Source organism: Heptranchias perlo, chromosome 2, assembly GCF_035084215.1.
Source record: "Heptranchias perlo isolate sHepPer1 chromosome 2, sHepPer1.hap1, whole genome shotgun sequence".
NCBI classification, from domain to species: domain Eukaryota; kingdom Metazoa; phylum Chordata; class Chondrichthyes; order Hexanchiformes; family Hexanchidae; genus Heptranchias; species Heptranchias perlo.
In genome coordinates this window covers 155,444,982-155,462,636 of record NC_090326.1, presented here as the reverse complement: position 1 = coordinate 155,462,636, position 17,655 = coordinate 155,444,982, and the positions used below count along the sequence as shown (strand labels likewise).

At 44.8% G+C, this 17,655-nt stretch overlaps 1 protein-coding gene across 4 annotated transcripts in view; it reads right to left on the bottom strand.

Moving 5' to 3' along the window:
* Positions 1-17,655, bottom strand: part of xylb (xylulokinase homolog (H. influenzae)) — a 204,801-nt gene that overhangs the window by 19,432 nt on the left and 167,714 nt on the right. The window lies entirely within an intron of this gene.

Genomic DNA, 17,655 nt, shown 5'->3' with positions numbered 1-17,655 from the left:
CGTATCCTGAGACTGTGACCCCTCATTCTGGACCCCCCCAGCCAAGGGAAACATCCTCCCTGCATCCAGTCTGTCTAGCCCTGTCAGAGTTTTATATGTTTCAATGAGATCCCCTCTCATTCTTCTAAACTCGAGTGAATACAGGCCGAGTCGATCCAATCTCCCCTCATACGACAGTCCTGCCATCCCAGGAATCAGTCTCGTGAACCTTCGCTGCACTCCCTCTATGGCAAGGAGACCAAAACTGCACACAATATTCCAGGTGTGGTCTCACCAAGGCCCTGTATAATTGCAAGACGACATCCTTGCTCCTGTACTCAAATCCTCTTGCAATGAAGGCCAACATACCGTTTGCCTTCCTAACTGCTTGCTGCACCTCCATGTTTGCTTTCAGTGACTGGTGTACAAGGACACCCAGGTCCCTTTGTACATCAACATTTCCCAATCTATCACCATTTAAATAATACGCTGCCTTTCTGTTTTGGGATAAAAACAGTGTGGATGGTATAGAGAGCGCAGAATTCTTAAATTGCATACAGGAGAGATTTTTTTTAGCCAGTATATATAGCAAGCCCAACGAGAGGGAGGGCAGTTCTGGATTTAGTTCGAGGAAATGAAGAGGGGCAGGTGGAAGAAGTAGCAGTGGGACAGCATTTTGGTGGTAGTGATTATAATACTGTTAGTTTTAGCATAGTTATGGAAAAGGACAAAGACAGAGCAGGAGTTAAAGTTTTCAATTGGGGAAAGATCAATTTTACTAAACTGAGAAGTGATTTAGCAGAAATAAACTGGTAACAGCTACTTGAAGTTAAATCAGTGTCAGAGCAGTGGGAGACATTCAAAGGGGTGATTCAAGGGGTTCAGGGTAAACATGTCCCCACAAAGAAAAAGGGAGGGGCTGCCAAATCTAGATCTAGATGTCAAGAAGCATTCAGGGTAGAAAGATAAGGCAGAAAAAGAAAGCCTACGATAGACACCAGGAACTCAATACTACAGTATACAAGGTGCAGGGGTGAAGTTAAAAAGGAAATTAGGAAAGCAAAGAGAGGGCATGAAAAATATTAGCAGGTAAAATCAAAGAAAACCCAAAGATGTTTTATAAATACATTAAGAGCAAGAGGATAACTAAGGAAAGAGTAGGGCCTATTAGAGACCAAAAAGGTAAAATATGTGTGAAGGCGGAAGATGTGGGTATGGTTCTTAATGAATACTTTGCATCTGTCTTCACAAAGGAGAGGGATGATACAGGGAATGAAGTTAAGGAGGAGGAGTGTGAAATATTAGATGGGATAAACATAGTGAGAGAGGAAGTATTAAGGAGATTAGCATCTTTGAAAGTGGATAAATCACCAGGGCCAGATGAAATGTATCCCAGGCTGTTAAAAGAAGCCAGGGAGGAAATAGCGGAGGCTTTAACAATCATTTTCCAAACTTCACTGGATACAGGCGCAGTGCCGGAGGATTGGAGGACTGATAATGTTGTACCATTGTTTAAAAAGGGAGCGAAGCATAGACCAAGTAATTACAGGCCAGACAGCCTAACCTCGGTGGTGAGCAAATTATTGGAATAAATTCTGAGGGACAGGATAAACTGTCACTTAGAAAGGCATGGACTAATCAAGGACAGTCAGCACGGATTTGTTAAGGGGAGGTCGTGTCTGACTAATTTGATTGAATTTTTCGAGGAGGTGACAAGGAGGATCAATGAGGGTAGCGTAATTGATGTAGTCTACATGGATTTTAGCAAGGTTTTTGACAAGGTCCCACATGGCAGATTGGTCAAAAAAGTAAAGGCCCATGGGATCCAAGGGAATGTGGCAAATTGGATCCAAAATTGGCTCAGTGGCAGAAAGCAAAAGTTAATGGTCAATGGGTGTTTTTGCGACTGGAAGGCTGTTTCCAGTGGGGTGCCGCAGGGCTCCGTTCTCGGTCCTTTGCTTTTTGTGGTATACATTAACGATTTGGACTTAAACGTAGGGGGCATGATTAAAAAAATTGCGGATGACACAAAGATAGGCCTTGGGGTTGATAATGAGGAGGAGAGCTGTAGACTGCAGGAAGATATCAATGGACTGGTTAGATGGGCAGAAAAGTGGCAAATGGAGTTCAATCTGGAGAAGTGAAAGGTAATGCATTTGAGGAGAGCAAACAAGGCAAGGGAATACACAATAAATGGGAGGATACTGAAAGGTGTAGAGGAAGTGAGGGACCTGGGAGTGCATGTCCACAGATCCCTGAAGGTAGCAGGACAGGTAGATAAGGCGGTTAGAAGGCATATGGAATGCTTTCCTTTTATTAGCCGAGGCATAGAATATATACGGGTACGGTAGCATAGTGGTTATGTTACTGGGCTAGTAATCCAGAGGCCTGGACTAAAATCCCGAGTCATGAGTTCAAATCCCGCCACGGCAGCTGGCGAATTTAAATTCAATTAATTAAATAAAAATTTGGAATTAAAATACTAGTATCAGTAATGATGGCCATGAAACTACTGGATTGTCGTAAAAACCCATCTGGTTCACTAATGTCCTTTAGGGAAGGAAGCCTGCCGCCCTTACCCGGTCTGGCCTATATGTGACTCCAGACCCACAGCAATGTGGTTGATTCTTAATTGCCCTCTGAAATGGCCTAGCAAGCCACTCAGTTGTAAAATCTCGCTACGAAAAGTCATAATAAGAATAAAACCGGACGGACCACCCGGCACCGGACACGACAACGGCAAAACACCAAGCCCAGTCGACCCTGCAAGGTCCTCCTCACTCACATCTGGGGACTTGTGCCAAAATTGGGAGAGCTGTCCCACAGACTAGTCAAGCAACAGCCTGACATAGCCATACTCACAGAATCATATCTTTCAGCCAACGTCCCAGACTCTTCCATCACCATCCCTGGGTATGTCCTGTCCCACCGGCAGGACAGACCCACCAGAGGTGGCGGTACAGTGATATACAGTCAGGAGGGAGTGGCCCTGGGAGTCCTCAACATTGAATCTGGACCCCATGAAATCTCACGGCATCAGGTCAAACATGGGCAAGGAAACCTCCTGCTGATTACCACCTACCGTCCTCCCTCAGCTGATGAATCAGTCCTCCTCCATGTTGAACACCACTTGGAGGAAGCACTGAGGGTAGCAAGGGCACAAAATTTACTCTGGGTGGAGGACTTCAATGTCCATCACCAAGAGTGGCTCGGTAGCACCACTACTGACCGAGCTGGCCGAGTCCTGAAGGACATAACTGCTAGACTGGGCCTGCGGCAGGTGGTGAGCGAACCAACACGAGGGAAAAACTTACTTGACCTCGTCCTCACCAATCTACCTGTCGCAAATGCATCTGTCCATGACAGTATTGGTAGGAGTGACCACCGCACAGTCCTCGTGGAGATGAAATCCCGTCTTCGCACTGAGGACACCATCCAACGTGTTGTGTGGCACTACCACCGTGCTAAATGGGATAGATTCAGAACAGATCTAGCAGCTCAAAACTGGGCATCCATGAGGCGCTGTGGGCCATCAGCAGCAGCAGAATTGTATTCCACCACAATTTGTAACCTCATGGCCCGGCATATTCCTCACTCTACCATTACCAACAAGCCAGGGGATCAACCCTGGTTCAATGAGGAGTGTCGAAGAGCATGCCAGGAGCAGCACCAGGCGTACCTAAAAATGAGGTGCCAACCTGGTGAAGCTACAACTCAGGACTACATGCATGCTAAACAGCGGAAGCAACATGCTATAGACAGAGCTAAGCGATTCCACAACCAACGGATCAGATCAAAGCTCTGCAGTCCTGCCACATCCAGTCGTGAATGGTGGTGGACAATTAAACAACTAACGGGAGGAGGAGGCTCTGCAAACATCCCCATTCTCAATGATGGCGGAGTCCAGCACGTGAGTGCAAAAGACAAGGCTGAAGCATTTGCAACCATCTTCAGCCAGAAGTGCCGAGTGGATAATCCATCTCAGCCTCCTCCCGATATCCCCACCATCACGGAAGCCAGTCTTCGGCCAATTCGATTCACTCCACGTGATATCAAGAGACGGCTGAGTGCACTGGATACAGCAAAGGCTATGGGCCCCGACAACATCCCAGCTGTAGTGCTGAAGACTTGTGCTCCAGAACTAGCTGCGCCTCTAGCCAAGCTGTTCCAGTACAGCTACAACACTGGCATCCACCCGACAATGTGGAAAATTGCCCAGGTATGTCCTGTCCACAAAAAGCAGGACAAATCCAATCCGGCCAATTACCGCCCCATCAGTCTACTCTCAATCATCAGCAAAGTGATGGAAGGTGTCGTCGACAGTGCTATCAAGCGGCACTTACTCACCAATAACCTGCTCACCGATGCTCAGTTTGGGTTCCGCCAGGACCACTCGGCTCCAGACCTCATTGCAGCCTTGGTCCAAACATGGACAAAAGAGCTGAATTCCAGAGGTGAGGTGAGAGTGACTGCCCTTGACATCAAGGCAGCATTTGACCGAGTGTGGCACCAAGGAGCCCTAGTAAAATTGAAGTCAATGGGAATCAGGGGGAAAACTCTCCAGTGGCTGGAGTCATACCTAGCACAAAGGAAGATGGTAGTGGTTGTTGGAGGCCAAGCATCTCAGCCCCAGGGCATTGCTGCAGGAGTTCCTCAGGGCAGTGTCCTAGGCCCAACCATCTTCAGCTGCTTCATCAATGACCTTCCCTCCATCATAAGGTCAGAAATGGGGATGTTCGCTGATGACTGCACAGTGTTCAGTTCCATTCGCAACCCCTCAGATAATGAAGCAGTCCGAGCCCGCATGCAGCAAGACCTGGACAACATCCAGGCTTGGGCTCATAAGTGGCAAGTAACATTCGCGCCAGATAAGTGCCAGGCAATGACCATCTCCAACAAGAGAGAGTCTAACCACCTCCCCTTGACATTCAACGGCATTACCATCGCCGAATCCCGCACCATCAACATCCTGGGGGTCACCATTGACCAGGAACTTAACTGGACCAGCCATATAAATACTGTGGCTATGAGAGCAGGTCAGAGGCTGGGTATTCTGCGGCGAGTGACTCACCACCTGACTCCCCAAAGCCTTTCCACCATCTACAAGGCACAAGTCAGGAGTGTGATGGAATACTCTCCACTTGCCTGGATGAGTGCAGCTCCAACAACACTCAAGAAGCTCGACACCATCCAAGATAAAGCAGCCCGCTTGATTGGCACCCCATCCACCACCCTAAACATTCACTCCCTTCACCACCGGCGCACTGTGGCTGCAGTGTGCACCATCCACAGGATGCACTGCAGCAACTCGCCAAGGCTTCTTCGACAGCACCTCCCAAGCCCGCGACCTCTACCACCTAGAAGGACAAGGGCAGTAGGCGCATGGGAACAACACCACCTGCACGTTCCCCTCCAAGTCACACACCATCCCGACTTGGAAATATATCGCCGTTCCTTCATTGTCGCTGGGTCAAAATCCTGGAACTCCCTTCCTAACAGCACTGTGGGAGAACCGTCACCACACGGACTGCAGCGGTTCAAGAAGGCGGCTCACCACCACCTTCTCAAGGGCAATTAGGGATGGGCAATAAATGCCGGCCTTGCCAGCGACACCCACATCCCGTGAACGAATAAAAAAAAATGCAAGGGTGTTGTGCTGGTACTGTATAAAACACTAGTTCGGCCACAGCTTAAGCACTGCGTACAGTTCTGGTCCCACGTCACAGGAAGGATTTAATTGCACTAGAGAGGGTACAGAGGAGATTTACGAGGATGTTGCCAGGACTGGAGAATTTTAGCAATGATGACAGATTGGATAGGCTGGGGTTGTTTTCCTTGGAACAGAGTAGGCTGAGGGGTGATTTACTTGAGGTGTACAAAATTATGAGGGGCCCAGATAGAGTGGATAGGAAGGACCTATTTCCCTTAGCGGAGGGGTCAATAACCAGGGGGCATAGATTTAAAGTGATTGGTAGAAGGATTAGAGTGGAAATTAGGAAAAAAATTTTCACCCAGCAGGTGGTGGGGGTCTGGAACTCACTGCCTGAGAGGATGGTCGAGGCAGAAACCTTCAACTCATTTAAAAAATACCTGGATGTGCACCTGAAGAGCCGTGACCTGCAGGGCTACGGACCAAATGCGGGAAAATGGGATTAGGCTGGATGGCTCGTTTCTCAGCCAGTACAGACACGATGGGCTGAATGGCCTCCTTCTGTGCTGTAAATTTTCTTTGATTCTAAGATTCCTTCCGAAGTGGATAACTTCACATTTATCCACGTTATACTGCATCTGCCATGTATTTGCCCACTAACTCAACTTGTCTAAATCGCCTTGAAGTCTCTTTGCATCCTCCTCACAACTCACAATCCCACCCAGTTTTGTGTCGTCAGCAAACTTGGAAATATTACATTTGGTTCCCTCATCCAAATCATTGATATATATTGTGAATAGCTGGGGCCCAAGCACTGATCCCTGCGGTACCCCACGAGTCACTGCCTGCCACCCTGAAAAATACCCATTTATTCCTACTCTCTGTTTCCTGTCTGATAACCAATTATCAATCCATGCCAGTATATTAGCCCCAATCCCATGTGCTTTAATTTTGCACACTAATCTCTTATGTGGGACTTTATCAAAGGCCTTCTGAAAATCCAAATAAACCACATCCACTGGTTCTCCCTTGTCTATTCTACCAGTTACATCCTCAAAAAACTCCAGTAGGTTTGTCAAACATGATTTCCCTTTCATAAATCCATGTTGACTTTGTCTAATCCCGTTGATATTTTCTAAGCATCCTGTTATCACATCTTTTATAATAGACTCTAGCATTTTCCCAACTACTAATGTTAGGCTAACCGGTCTGTAGTTCCCTGTTTTTTCTCTCCCTCCTTTTTTAAATAGTGGGGTTATATTTGCCACCCTCCAATCTGCAGGAACTGTTCCATAATCTATAGAATTTGGAAGATGACAACTAATGCATCCACTATTTCCATGGTTACCTCTTAGTACTCTGGGATGCAGATTATCAGGCCCTAGGAATTTATCAGCTTTCACTCCCATTAATTTCTCCAGCACTATTTTTTTACTAATACTAATTTCCTTTAATTCCTCCTTCTCACTAGACCCTTGGTTCCCTAGCATTTCTGGGAAGACAAAACCAAAGTATTTGTTTAATTGCTCTGCTATTTCCTTGTTCCTCATTATAAATCCGCCCATTTTTGACTGTACATTTCGGACCTACTTTTGTCTTCACTAATCTTTTTCTTTTTACGTACTTGTAGAAGCTTTTACGGTCCACTTTTATGTTCCTTGCAAGTTTACTCTCATACTCTATTTTTCCCCTCTTAATCAATCGCTTGGTCCTTTTTTGCTGAATTCTAAACTGCTCCCAATCCTCAGGCTTGCTACTTTTTCTGACAACTTTATACGACTCCTCTTTGGATCTAATACTATCTTTAATTTCTTTTTTTAGCCATGGTTGAGCCGCTTTTCCTTTTGTGTTTTTGCACCAGAAAGGAATGTATAACCGTTGCAATTCATGCATTCGTTCCTTAAATGTTAGCCATTGCCAATCCACCTTCATGCCTTTTAATGAAGCTCCCCAATCTATCATAGCCAACTCACTCCTCATATTGTCGTAGTTTCCTTTGTTTAGATTTAGGACCCTAGTTTCAGATTGGACTTTCCATCTTCATGAAGAATTCTATCATGTTATGGTCACTGTTCCCTAAAGAATCCCACACAACAAGATTAATAATTAACCCCTTCTTATTGCACAATATCCAATCTAGAATATCCTATTCCCTGGTTGGCTCCTCAACGTACTGGTCTAAAAAACCATCTAGTTCACACTCCAGGAAATCATCCTCCACAGTATTATTGCTAATTTGGTTTGGCCGGTCTATGTAGATTAAATTCACCCATGATAGTGGTCTCGCGCTCTCCCCCCATCAGCGACCTCCTTACCCCACCCCCCCCCCCCACCCCCCAACCATGGCCTCTCTCTCTCTCCCCACTGCCGCGATCGTGGCTGACCACCCACAAGCCCTGATCTGTAGTTCCCTCCCTCCCTCCCCCCACCTCCAAGCTCCAATCTGTAGCTCTCTTCCTCTCCCTTCCCCCCCAAGCCCCGATCTATATCTCCCTCCTGATTGTTGGGGACCGTCCCCTGGTCCCTGGCTTCAGCCTCCTGCCGCTGGTTTTCCCACCCGGCAGCCAGCCGACCTGTCAATTTGGCCGGCTGCCTGGAGGGAAATTGAAGAAAAAAACTACAATGAGGTCCTGCTGTTAAATTCGGCAGGACCTCCACGTCCTCGGCCTTGCCGGGTTTCATCCCCTGCACCCTCCTTGCCTCCTCATAAATATCGGGCCCATTAATTTTGTACCACACAAAACTAGTTTTTCCCCTATTTTATTAAAAGATTTCTGGAAGGGGTGATATCCTAGTTTGTCTACGTCAAGAGTTTTCAAAGAGGTCTTGTCACAGTAAATTCATTCACTAACTGGTCAAGTAGCAACACTGCAAATTCTCATATACAACATTTTAACTTATCATTGATGGCGAGACACCTAATCAGAAATTAGTTGGAATTATTCAAATCTACCACCTCAGCAAGTAAGAATGAGGCACATTACCTATGCTAATGTATGGTAATTAACTTGCCCAAAGCAGCCTTGATGCCTTGACTGCATTTACAGCATGGCAATAAGTCAGTGTTAAAATGACCAATGATCAGAATATCTCTCCCAGGGGGCTTAATTTCTTCTGGTAAAATACATTGATTAATGTGCTTGTGTAAAATGTGTTTGTGTGTTATTTTAACAAAGTCATTAAGCCAATTAAAATAAACAGGGCCCCTTAAAGGTTGTGTTAAAGGAACAAAGGCATTTTATGCACATACTTTAACTGTTGCACTGCTGGAGAAAATTAAACCCCAGAGTGTTTAGTTACAGGAGAAGTCGATTTTCTAATTAATTAATTTGCATGTGTTAATTAGGCATAATTGCCTTAACTTCACTAATATGTTCTCCACTGTACAATAAGTGTACTCTCAAAGCTTCAGAAAGGAGACATAGTGGTTGAGCTATAAAAGCAAATCAACTAGGGCAGGTTAGATGAGCAGTGTTGGGAGTTCTTTGAGTGGCAGACTGAAGTTCGAGTCCCCATCTTGCTCAGTTCCCAATCTGTGCCGCTCTGAGCAGAAAGGAACCGACCAATGGCAGTGAAAAAAGCAGTTTGAGGTGTCCCAAAGAGACAGCAAGAGAGTGTGAAAACAGACTGTGTGCCTACCTTCACAGAGGCAGGAGTGCAGGAACCAACAGGATCTCTTTAAATGAACAAAATAAAAAGGTTTATGCTAATTTGGTTTGACCAGTCTATGTAGATAAAAAGGATACATACCATCAGAGGTCAGTGCTTGGGCTTTTACTATTTACAATGTTTATAAATGGCTTGGAAGTACAGACAGGAACAAAACTCTCCAAGTTTGCATGTGGTAGCAAACTAAGGAGGACGGCAAACAACAGGAAAGAGGCTGATCAAATATAAAAGGTTGTAAACAATTTTACAACACCAAGTTATAGTCCAGCAATTTTATTTTAAATTCACAAGCTTTCGGAGGCTTCCCCCTTCGTCAGGTGAACGATGTGAAATATAAAAGGAGCTTGGATAGGTTGGGCTGATGAGTGGCAGACACTATTTAATGTGGACAAATGAAATATCAAGTGATTGGGAAAGGATAACAAACTATGGCAATAAAAAGTAAATGATAGATGGATTGGACAGCTAGGATGATGAGTGACAGATATTATTTAATGGGCCATAATTTGCTGTAGCAGGGCATCACGTTAAACGTGCAAGGGCAAGTCTAGGTTTTAAAATTTTTTGTGTGGCAAGTTGCTAAAAGTGTGAGCTGATAACGTCACAGCGAGGGAAACAGGGCATCTGGGACCTTAGTGAACAGGGCAAGCAACAGGGTATCTCCTTAACCAATCAGATTGAAGGATTGTGAAATTAGGAGTGCAAGGACTGAGAAGGAAGTATAAATTAGAGTGGGCGTATTCAATGTCAAATCAAGTACAGAAAGAGAAATAGAGAGGGAAAGAAAGATTGGATTAAGAGAGAAAAAAAGAGATGGAAAGGAAAAGTAAAGTAAAGTTAAAAAAAATTTAAATTTGCCATTTTTTAAAATCTCCAACAACAATTAAAACCTGAGGAAATGAGACTCCACACTTGTAATAGTTAATTTTCAGCGTCAGAGAGGTTGACTGGCAGTAATTAATACTTAGCATGTCGTTAAAAGGGTACCTAGAATGGAATGGACAAGATGTAACTTTCTGTGGCGAGTTTAGTTCGTATCTACCATGCAAATACAGCAGCTTCACGGCATTCAATGGTGATCTTATTTTTTTTATTCGTTCACGGGATGTGGGCATCGCTGGCAAGGCCAGCATTTATTGCCCATCCCTAATTGCCCTCGAGAAGGTGGTGGTGAGCCGCCTTCTTGAACCGCTGCAGTCCGTGTGGTGAAGGTTCTCCCACAGTGCTGTTAGGAAGGGAGTTCCAGGATTTTGACCCAGCGACAATGAAGGAACGGCGATATATTTCCAAGTCGGGATGGTGTGTGACTTGGAGGGGAACGTGCAGGTGGTGTTGTTCCCATGTGCCTGCTGCTCTTGTCCTTCTAGGTGGTAGAGGTCGCGGGTTTGGGAGGTGCTGTCGAAGAAGCCTTGGCGAGTTGCTGCAGTGCATCCTGTGGATGGTGCACACTGCAGCCACAGTGCGCCGGTGGTGAAGGGAGTGAATGTTTAGGGTGGTGGATGGGGTGCCAATCAAGCGGGCTGCTTTATCTTGGATGGTGTCGAGTTTCTTGAGTGTTGTTGGAGCTGCACTCATCCAAGCAAGTGGAGACGATTCCATCACACTCCTGACTTGTGCCTTGTAAATGGTGGAAAGGCTTTGGGGAGTCAGGAGGTGAGTCACTCGCCGCAGAATACCCAGCCTCTGACCTGCTCTCGTAGCCACAGTATTTATATGGCTGGTCCAGTTAAGTTTCTGGTCAATGGTGACCCCCAGGATGTTGATGGTGGGGGATTCGGCGATGGTAATGCCGTTGAATGTCAAGGGGAGGTGGTTAGACTCTCTCTTGTTGGAGATGGTCATTGCCTGGCACTTATCTGGCGCGAATGTTACTTGCCACTTATGAGCCCAAGCCTGGATGTTGTCCAGGTCTTGCTGCATGCGGGCTCGGACTGCTTCGTTATCTGAGGGGTTGCGAATGGAACTGAACACTGTGCAGTCATCAGCGAACATCCCCATTTCTGACCTTATGATGGAGGGAAGGTCATTGATGAAGCAGCTGAAGATGGTTGGGCCTAGGACACTGCCCTGAGGAACTCCTGCAGCAATGTCCTGGGGCTGAGATGATTGGCCTCCAACAACCACTACCATCTTCCTTTGTGCTAGGTATGACTCCAGCCACTGGAGAGTTTTCCCCCTGATTCCCATTGACTTCAATTTTACTAGGGCTCCTTGGTGCCACACTCGGTCAAATGCTGCCTTGATGTCAAGGGCAGTCACTCTCACCTCACCTCTGGAATTCAGCTCTTTTGTCCATGTTTGGACCAAGGCTGTAATGAGGTCTGGTGCTGAGTGGTCCTGGCGGAACCCAAACTGAGCATCGGTGAGCAGGTTATTGGTGAGTAAGTGCCGCTTGATAGCACTGTCGATGACACCTTCCATCACTTTGCTGATGATTGAGAGTAGACCGATGGGGCGGTAATTGGCCGGATTGGATTTGTCCTGCTTTTTATAGAAGCATTCAAGATCCTAAAGACTATAGACAAGAAAAACATCAGGATTTTTAACACAGTCAGATACTGCAGGAGGACATAGCTGCAAATTTAGAAGAGGGAGGGTGAAAAGACATTTTAGATTTAACTACTTTATGCAGAGGTTAATGATTGTATGGAACAGACCACCAAGGGAAGACAGTCAGCACATTTAAGATAGAGTTGGATAGGCACATGGAGAAAAACTTGAGAGAGGGATATAGAATCATAGGATAGGTATTGTGGGATATAATTATTTTTTAGATTTTTAAACTGGAACTGGTCAGACGGACGGCAATGATCTTTTCTGGTCCTGTGAATTTCTATGTTTTTAGCCTCTCTGCTCCAGTGAAAACAGTCCCAGTATCTCAAGTCCCTCCTCATAACTATTGTTTCCCATCCCTGGCATCATCCGACTGATTCTATGCTGTATGCTCTCACTGGCTTTAATATTCTTTCTATAATGGGGAAAACTGCACAGAATACTATAACTGAGGACCGAACAATGTTTTGTATAAAATTGCTCATTACTACTTTATTCTTGTACTTTTATCTTTCAATTTCTAAAACCCAAAATCCTACTGGCCATATGCACACACACTTTCATGAAACTATGTGTTTGAACCCAAGGTCTCACTGCTCTCCACATCCTTCAGTGCCCTCCATTAAGTGTATTCTCCCATACTCCCGTTTTCTCACAAAATGGGAGTACCTCACATTTAGCGATATTAAATTGCATTTGACGCCTCTCTGCTCATTCTTCCTGAAGTCTTTTACAGCCCTCCTCACTGTTTGCCAAACCTCTCACTTTTGTCTCATCAGCAAATTTCAAGATTAGGTTCCTTATGCCAAAGTCCAAATTATCTTTATATACCGAGAACAAAAGCGGACCTAGCGCTGACACTCGGTACACCACTTCCAACCCTTCTGCAGTCCGAGGAACAATCATTTGCCCCAAAACAAAAACAGAACACACTGGAGACACTCAGTAGGTCAGGCAGCATCTGTGGAGAAAACACAACACAATTGCCTTTTCAGGTATAAAACCTTCCTCGGAATTAAAAGATGTTACAGATGAACAGCATTTAACAAGGGAAAGGGAAATAGGAAAAAATATGCATGCACATGTAAACACACAGGAAAAGCCATAGAATGACAAGGGAATCAGAAAATGGTTAAAGGGCAGAAGTGATATGCGTAGGAAACAAAAGGAGGCGTAATGAGATAAATCAAAAAAATAAAAGACGGCAAGGGAAAAGAAAAAAGACTAGAATTTATATAGCACCTTTCACGGCCTCAAGACGGCCCAAAGCGCTTTACAGCCAGTTAAGTACTTTTAAAATGTAGTCATGTCTCACGAATTTGATTGAGTTTTTTGAAGGGGTAACCAAGAAGATAGATGAGGGCTGTGCAGTAGACGTGGTCTACATGGACTTCAGCAAAGCATTTGACAAGGTACCGCATGGTAGGTTGTTACATAAGGTTAAATCTCATGGGATCCAAGGTGAGGTAGCCAATTGGATACAAAATTGGCTTGACGACAGAAGACAGAGGGTGGTTGTAGAGGGTTGTTTTTCAAACTGGATGCCTGTGTCCAGCGGTGTGCCTCAGGGATCGGTGCTGGGTCCGCTGTTATTTGTTATTTATATTAATGATTTGGATGAGAATTTAGGAGGCATGGTTAGTAAGTTTGCAGATGACACCAAGATTGGTGGCATTGTGGACAGTGAAGAAGGTTATCTAGGATTGCAACGGGATCTTGATAAATTGGGCCAGTGGGCCGATGAATGGCAGATGGAGTTTAATTTAGATAAATGTGAGGTGATGCATTTTGGTAGATCGAATCGGGCCAGGACCTACTCCGTTAATGGTAGGGCGTTGGGGAGAGTTATAGAACAAAGAGATCTGGGAGTACAGATTCATAGCTCCTTGAAAGTGGAGTCACAGGTGGATAGGGTGGTGAAGAAGGCATTCAGCATGCTTGGTTTCATTGGTCAGAACATTGAATGCAGGAGTTGGGATGTCTTGTTGAAGTTGTACAGGGCATTGGTGAGGCCACACTTGGAGTACTGTGTACAGTTCTGGTCACCCTATTATAGAAAGGATATTATTAAACTAGAAAGAGTGCAGAAAAGATTTACTAGGATGCTACCGGGACTTGATGGTTTGACTTACAGGGAGAGGTTAGACAGACTGGGACTTTTTTCCCTGGAGAGTAGGAGGTTAAGGGGTGATCTTATAGAAGTCTATAAAATAATGAGGGGCATAGATAAGGTCGATAGTCAAAATCTTTTCCCAAAGTTAGGGGAGTCTATAACGAGGGGGCATAGATTTAAGGTGAGAGGGGAGAGATACAAAAGGGTCCAGAGGGGCAATTTTTTCACTCAAAGAGTGGTGAGTGTCTGGAACGAGCTGCCAGAGGCAGTAGTAGAGGCGGGTACAATTTTGTCTTTTAAAAAGCATTTGGACAGTTACATGGGTAAGATGGGTATAGAGGGATATGGGCCAAGTGCAGGCAATTGGGACTAGCTTAGTGGTATAAACTGGGCCACATGGACATGTTGGGCCGAAGGGCCTGTTTCCATGTTGTAACTTCTATGATTCTATGATTGTTGTGACGTAGGAAACGTGGGAGCCAATTAACGCACAGCAAGCTCCCACAAACAACAATGTCGCTGGGTCAAAATCCTGGAACTCCCTACCTAAAAGCACTGTGGGAGAACCTTCACCACACGGACTGCAGCAGTTCAAGAAGGCGGCTTACCACCACCTCCTCAAGGGCAATTAGGGATGGACAATAAATGCTGGCCTTGCCAGCAACGCCCACATCCCGTGAACGAATTAAAAAAAGGAGATAAATGACGAGATCATCTGTTTTAGGTGTTGGCTGAGGAATAAGTGTTGGCCAGGACACTGGGAGAACTCCATGCTCTTCTTCAAGTAGTGCCATGGGATCTTTTACGTCCACTTGAGAGGGCAGACGGGGCCTCGGTTTAAAGTCTCATCTGAAATACAGCACCTTCAACAGTGCAGTACTCCCTCAGTACTGTACTGATGTGCCAGCCAAAATTATGTGCTCAAGTCTCTGAAGTGGGAGGTGAACTCAGACCTTCTGACTCAGAGGCGAGAGTATTACCACAGAGAAGAGGGATGGGTAAGTGGAACGGGAAGTATGAAAAACTGGCAAAGTGGAACAGGCTCCAGTTGCCCAAGAGTATGGTGGAAGAAAAAAAAAGTCAGTTGACACCATGATTGCAGGTCACCCCGACAGGGGTTGGGAGGGGAGGGGGTTAGGGGTCACTGCCAGCATGACCTTCCCCATCTCCGAAGATGTCAGTTCACATCCATCCCACATTGTCAGTACCTACCACCGGAGACAGAATGGGAATTATAGTTAAGGTCTGAAGTTGTTAAAGTCAACATTAAGGCCAGGAGACTGCAAGGTGCCTAGTGTACAGATGTGATGCAGTTCTTCGAGCTTGTGTTGAACTTCATTGGAATGGTGTAGAAGGCCAAATACAGAGACGTCAGAGTCCCAGGGAATAGGATAGAGAATGGAAGGGGCAAGAAACAGGGAAGTTCAGGGTCACACTTCTTAATTGCTGTTCAACTATAATATCTTTTAGTTCTGGTGAAGGGTTCATACCTGAAACGTCAACTGTCTTATGTACCCTTGACAGATGCTGCCTGACCTACTGTGTGTCTCCAGCCTTTTCTGTTTTTGTTTCAGATTTCCAGCATCTGCACTATGTTGCATTTTATTCATTCACCCTAACCCTTTCTCCTGTCTGTGAGCCAACTTTATATCCATGCTGCTCCATTTCCTTTCTTACCATATGCAAAGGCAGTCTTCTCACTTGGGAAACAAGGTTTCCACCAATAACTTCAAACTACTCTATTTATTCAGGTGTAATAAGCACAAATTCAGGAGAAGAAAAGCAGCTTTCCAGATTGGATGTATGATCAAGTGACAAGTGCAAAACTTGTAGGTGAGCCACATGTTTATCCATATTATCAATTTTTATTATACTTCCCTATTTAAAATTATTATAATTTCCATTTTAAAGTTTTCCCAGTCTCTCCTACTCAGAGGACTGGAAAGTGCCCCTTCTCAGGTGTCTCCCACTGCCATTCTGCAACTGGTTGTGAGAAAGATTTGGCCTGGACTACTCTGGATTGAATTGAGCTGAATATTTGGACCACCCCCTACTCACTAGTGTGTATCCCAAATGAGCATAATACAAAAATAAAAGGTGTACATGTATTCATTAAAAATGTGAATAATTTTACATCTACAAGCTGTACAACTTAGGAGTGACAAGGACACACAAGGCAAGGCCAGCCTCATAGCTGAAATAAAATATGCATTAGAGAAACCTCCACATAATGTTAATTCATTAAAAGTAATAGCCTTTAAAAAATTTAAAATGTTAATTTTTTTTTCAGAAATGGTAAATAAACTGGGCAAAGATTATGTGGCACACCAAAGCTGAGATGGTGGCATCAATAATTTTAACGATTACAGTACAACCAGCTGCACACAGTAAGTGCAAAAGATGGATATTATCGCACTCCTTTGGCAAACAGGCAATCATGTGTTGAAATTCCTTGCTCCTGTTCTGCCCTTTCCCCCTTGAGACAGTTCCTCACAAACCCCCAACTCCACGCGGTATCCACATGACCACGACATCATCCACCCTCAGCCAATCAGTGACACTGTAGCCTATTTAACCCATATGTGGACATGCTTCCATTTTCTTCCTCCCTGACTCTTTTCAGCAGTTTTACAGCAGACTCAAATTAAGACAAACCGCAGTAAGACAGTTTAGGATTACAACTGTATCTGGGAAGACTGGCTGACAGCTGGGAAGGTGACAGAGGGGAGGTCTTGTGGTTTTCATGGCCGTGATTAAGGACTGACTGTTCTTTAACTGGACCCTAGTGGGGGAGTCCAGAACAAGGGGACATAACCTTAAAATTAGAGCTAGGCCGTTCAGGGGTGATGTCAGGGAGCACTTCTTCACACAAAGGGTAGTGGAAATCTGGAACTCTCTCCCCAAAAAGCTGTTGAGGCTGGGGGTCAATTGAAAATTTCAAAACTGAGATTGATAGATTTTTGTTAGGCAAGGATATTAAGGGTTACAGAACCAAGGCGGGTAGATGGAGTTAAGATACAGATCAGCCATGATCCAACTGAATAGCGGAACAGGCTCGACGGGCTGAATGGCCTACTCCTGTTACTATGTTCCTAAGTGTCCACTATGTTTGTTATTTACCAGGAACATTCATATTTTGCAGAGCTTCACTTTAAATTCCACGTAATTTCCATTCACAACAATTGTAGAAGTATCACAACTCATATCCAGACATTAGTGTTTCTCTAATTCAGACAGACTGGAGAGATTATTGACTGAACAAAGATGAAGAGAACAGCACAAACAGAAAATAAGAAATAATGGACCCCATGTGTGTACTTGCCTTGTCAAACAAAGGCTGGGGTGGATGACTCAGGAACAAAACTGAAGGTCAGTTCCATCGATTGGCCAGCCTGCCCTTAATCTGGCAAGACAGAACACCGAGAGGTCCATCATTGTTATTTAATCAAACTTTAAAGATTTTTACCATTTAAGACCTGCATTTGTTTAAAGTATTCTTTAACTTCATTACCAAACACTGTACAGTTCACACAATCAGCTCATTGCTGGAGGACGTTAGACTACCATTGAAAGGATTGTGGATAATCACAACTCAATTGATAATGAACCATTTCTGCTTTCAGATGACTTCTGATTGCATAAATGTCACAATGATATCTGCTTAAATGTAAATGCTGAGTTTCAGGCAGTG